A 5632-nucleotide genomic window follows, 5' to 3' on the forward strand; every position below is an offset into this window, starting at 1 on the left:
TTTTGCAGTAWTAGAGCAAATTAGAACAGCATAGGTAAGCCTTTGTCTGTGCTGATGAGAGTTTTGTTGGTAGGTGWAGCACTGCTGTCAGAGTCATCACATGTGTGAATGTAGTTTTACCAAGCTATACCAACACAGCCAGTGCTGGCAGAGGTAATAGACCTGAGCTACAACTTTACAAGCAGAGTTATGTGAATATATTTTTATCATACTATGATTTAAAAAATCACATTGATAAAAACTGTATTCTTAAGGTAGTAAAAATGTTCCATTAGCAGTACAATATAAGATGGATAAATATTTCTGAAATTCTCAGAAATTTCTTAATTAAGAAAAAACATACCTTGTCAAAGKGACAGACTGAAAAATTATAATAGATTAWTTTTTAAACAAAACATCCAAGTTCYTGTTATCACTTAGTAGCATACTCTCTAGGAGGGCACTCTCAAACCTTGGTGAATGTGGAAATAGTGTCTTGGAAAATACTTGCTTACACAGCAATCCATCCAGGCTCAAACAACTGGTTTGTACTGTTTTTTTTTAATGCTTCAAGATACTGAAATCCTAATGTTTCTTCAAACACAAGATATAAATACACTCTCTTAGGTTACACTTCAGATTTGTTTGCTTTTCTGCACAAGTGCATATGAAAATGCTTTTCAGTGGACAACAAAAATGTATCTCCTCATTTGCACAACAAAATGCTGGTTTTGTTATGAGTGCACATGAAATGTGTATGAACTGTAACAGCACCACAGGAAACACAGGCTTGAAGTCAAAATGAGGAAGATAAATTTTATATCTACCTATATATTGAGTTCATGTGCCAGGCAATGAGGAAGATCAGCAGTCTCAGTGCTATTGAAACAACACTGCCTACTCATTCTTATCGCTATTGAGAGGTTATTTTGGCTTTTTTAAATGATTAATGGTATTTCCCTTGGTATGAATTTTGATAGTCTTGCCATTTCCATCTGTTCTTGTATTTCTTAAACAAAGATTGTTGTAGTATTTTTTTTTTAATCGCACAAGTATAATAGCTTGAGAAGAAAACTTTCACCCACTTTAAACAAACAAAAATAAAATGAACCCACTGACCTAATGTTTTACAGGAACCAGAGAGAAAAATCTGGGGGGAGAGGGGGAGTTACTTCCAAGACACATTTCCCTGAAAACATGTTTTTTATTTAAGAAGCAGAGGTCAGATAAAAGCTTGTATAAGCTGTTCTTTGTTACTTTTGGAAAATAGTTTCATAAGGTGAAAAATGGTTTCCAAATTTAAGTTTTGTGTACCTCACTTTATTTGAACAATGGGAATTAAGAATCTATTCCAAAAGAAAATGAGTTTTAACTCTCAGATGAAATTAATGTACAGAAGGGAATTTAAATTTGGCACACTGTGTCAGGAATTGGGTTCAGATTCTTTTTGTTCCAGTGAAACCTCAGTGTAATGGAAGAGCATTTGTTATACCACGGGACAGAGGTACACCTAATATCTGTAATTTGTTATGGTCTGTTGGTATTCCTCTGATAACCTTTTATGGGGGCAGGAAAGAGGTTGTTGTCACTTCTGCTGCAAATSTGTCCTGTCTGAGCAGCAGATGTAGTTCCCCCTTTGCTCTTATATAGAAAAATATTTAAATCCTCTATTTAATTTTGATGTTGCTATAAGAAGCCAAGTCATCCATCTCACACTGAAAGCATCTCAGTACCACTGATACATTTTCCCAGCTTTGAGTCTAAAGAAAAATTTGGTTGCCCTAAATGAAAGCGATCAAGTGGTTAATCCTTTCAAGTGCAATTAGCAGCACTGACCTTCCTGTTCTTTAAAATGAGGGTCATGGGGAGGTAAAGGCCAGTTCTGGGCCTTTTCTTTCATATCAGAATACCCCTTCACTATCTCTTCTCGTTCCAAAAACATCAGAGACCAAGAGGGAAAAACAGGCTTCTGCTTCCATTAGCAGTAACTTAAACAGCCATAAGTTAAAGGGGGAGGAAAAGGAAGAGCATCTCTATCTCCTCTCACAACAGAAGACATCTGGCCTCCTGTGGGGAGGCCCCAGATAACAAAGAACCTGTCAGTGCAAACCTCCGCGATGTGTTCAGAGAACCATTTTACCTGCAGTCTGCCTCATTCATTTCCTGCCACTGAAGGCATCTGCTTTTGCTTATTGTGGGTATTTTTGTTCTTTGTTTGGCCAGGAGCATGAAGTGGCTTCACTTTAGCATGCCTGTRCGCTTGGTCAGAGGGAGTATTTAATCCTTTTCTCAAAATGAATAAGAGAGGGAACTGCTGCAAAAAACAATTCCTTTCCTGGAAGGTAGCAGAAATGTCATCCAAGCTGAGGTTGAATAAAGGGTCATGTCAGTGCATGGGGTAAAGATACATTGGGATGGAAAAGAGATGCCAACTTGGAATCTACAGCACAACCTCCCAAAGCACTTGTAATCTTACCTGATTTAAATCCTTTGCTACTGCTTCTTGCAATTTTGGAGTCCATCTGGTTTTCCACATAGTCTTCGTCAGGCTGAGCTGCAGACTAATACAAGGATCTATTCTTACCTTTCCCTCACACTGCATTTCATCATTTTGCCTGAATGCTTTAAAACTCAGTCTACATAAATGATGGTTATAGCATACTTGTATAAAATGTAATGTGATATGAAAATCCGTTCTACCTCTCCCTACCTTTGAAAGTATCAAAAGAAGAAGGGAGGGAAACTTCCTATTAATTTCCCATTATATACTATAATGCAGTTAATACACTGCCTGGTACCATTAACTTGTGTCTCAGAGCATTCTGGGACACAAAAGTTAACAGTGATTGCAGCACAATTTCACAACAGGAAAGCTTTTCCATCAAGATTAGAATATGTGACAGTTAAAGCCCTGATCTACTGAAACCAGAACATGAGGTCACCTACTTAGGTACTGAAGCACTCAACAGAGTTCCTAAATTGTTATTCCTCGTCTTGAGGGACACCATTTTAGTAAAATTGCAATGCTATCATTAAGAATGTTAATGGTGACTGTGAAACTTAGTAATACCAACATTTAAAAGAAGTGTTTATATGAAAAATCTACCACATTCTTTCTGTTCACTTGTTGGGAAGGATAACGCATTGCTCCATTTTATACATTCTGAAGAGCAATGAGATGCTGTCGAATTTTGAATGCCATGTATCACATTAAAGTAAAGAGTATCACACTCTAATGGTGTGATTTCTTCACCACTATCTGCCAGAAATAAATTCAAATAGTTCTGAAGTTCCAGAGCAAGAGGTGGGAACTAGTGCTGTAATGAAAAACAGACAGCAGACTTTGTATTTTCACCTCATGGAAAGTGGAAACTTTTGTCTAACTTTAGCAATCTTGGTGTGGTTACCACAGGATTTTGCTGCTGACTTCTCAGACCACTGGTGTTGCAATAGGATGTTTAGAAACATACCACAGAAAAGTGAACAGAAGAGAATGTGCCACACCAACATACTGAGACTGAGTCCCACTCCACCTCTGATCCTGTGCACTGTGCTTCCCGTACCTGTAAATAAAATTAATAAAAGAGTCTATATAGGAAGCTGAGCCCATAATCCAGTTGAACTGGCATGAAATCTGAAAGCTTTAGTACAACTTCTGAAAGTATTTGCTTTGGAGATGGATTTTWATGAACTGAAGAGAATCAAACTCTTTTAAATTTACAAAAGCATCCTTACTGTCTTTCCTACAGAAGAACAATACTTTGGGTTCCAGCAAAAGAAGTTTTCTCAAGCTGAAACTCAGCCTTCATTTCAAATGCTGCTCCTAATGCTAAATTAAAATTCTGTATTTCAAGAACATCATGTTTTATTTCTTTCAAAAATTATTTTTGAGGTTTCAGTTTCATGACTAAATCATTTGCCAAATGTGGCATTAATTTCACCTGACCTGAAGCTGCATTTTCTAGTGTTAGTCTATGCAGCTGAAACATGCAAAATAGATTTTCTGTTCACAGGTTTTCTTTGGGCAGAATCAATGCTACAGTCTTTTTCCCTTTTTTTTTTATAATTGCAGCAGACAAGGAAGCAATTTGATACAGTTTCAATTGTCAGAAACATCATGTGACACACCTCAGTGTACTTGAAGCAGTTGGATCACATTACTTCCTCATTAAACCTCACRTTAATGTGAGTGTGGTTACAATATTGGTTTTGATCTGCATACCTGTGTTGGTTAACAATACAAAAATGGTTGCATTCTATTGTATCATAACTGTGTTGGCAAAAAATATAACACAGAAACCTTTGCATGACCAAAAGCTTCCTCTTTTCCTTGAATATGGCTTACTTTAATTCGGAAACTGGTTTAAAATCAATGCCTGAAGCAGACAGGGAATTTGCCAATGAAATTATAGTGCTGAACTCTTGAATGCAGAATACTATCTAAGGCAAGCATAGCCAAGCTGATTTTGCTCATTTTAAAAGGAGAATTCATCTAAAAAAGAATGGAGTAAGAAACAAAAAAAAAGCTTCAATTTTTTGAAGCCCATGAAAACTAACAGTGGATTCAAGCAATCAAGGTAACATGAAATACTTCWGCTGTTCCAACATATGGATAGTCCAATGGCAATAGCCAGGATTTGTTTCTCTAGGCCTCTGCAAAGTTCTGCCTTCTCTGTATGGGCAGTGGTCATTTTCAGCTAAACAAGTGCCTATGTATATTCATCTTGTGAGGCATTGATTTAGAAAATTTGTTGTTTATATCGCTCTGTGTTGGCAATTTTCTTGTGAGAGGTTAACATACCATAACACTGTACTAAACTCTGTCACTGCCTTTTAGTACCTTGTTTAGTTTTCCAAAGTTCCAGTATTGGCATGCTACTGATAACAGAAYTGGGATCTTCCTGTGCTGCTGAGTTTACTGTGTCATTTGCACCAATGACCAGAGCCAAGTCTGTATCTCAGACAAAAAGGAAATATATTACAAAATGTGTTATTATGAAAGGAAAAGCCACTGCTTCAAGTTATCAAGACAACACCAAAGCACATTAATCAAGCATACAATAAATGATGACAGTTTGTTGTTTCATCTGAATGAAAAAATTGAATCCATCTGTTGGTGTTCAAACCTAAAATCCAATCTTGGCAGTTCCATGTGCTAATGAAAACTATTAAAAAAATTTCATGCATTCTCTATGCAAGATATCATAAAAATAAATACTCCTAAGACTTAAGAGGCAGTGTTATGCAAGGCCCTGGTGAGGTCACTAAATGGAGCACATGTGTAGAATCTGAGGATGACGTGCATTATGTTATACCACATAGTGTATTTCAACACTGCTTACTTACAGGCCAAGCCTACGTCTCTGTTCTGTTCAGCTCCTCAGTTCCACAGCTCTGCATGCAGGAAGCATTCCATTTACACACAATCCAGGAATGAACATTTGAGCAATTCAAGAGATTCCACCACTTAGGATAGCAGAACACAGCTCAAAAAATTGCTAATAGTTCCTAAAACCTCTACCCACAGTGGTCATGAATGGTATATTTCTAGAGTAACTCTATTGATAAAAACACAGGGTTTAGTTTAGAGCTTTAGCACCAGCAGTATCAAATAGATTACCCATATCCTCCTCATGTTCATTGAGTCCTTCAM

This window comes from Malurus melanocephalus, unplaced genomic scaffold (genome assembly GCF_030028575.1).
Source record: "Malurus melanocephalus ecotype Western Australia unplaced genomic scaffold, MMel_1.1 scaffold_116, whole genome shotgun sequence".
NCBI classification, from domain to species: Eukaryota; Metazoa; Chordata; class Aves; order Passeriformes; family Maluridae; genus Malurus; species Malurus melanocephalus.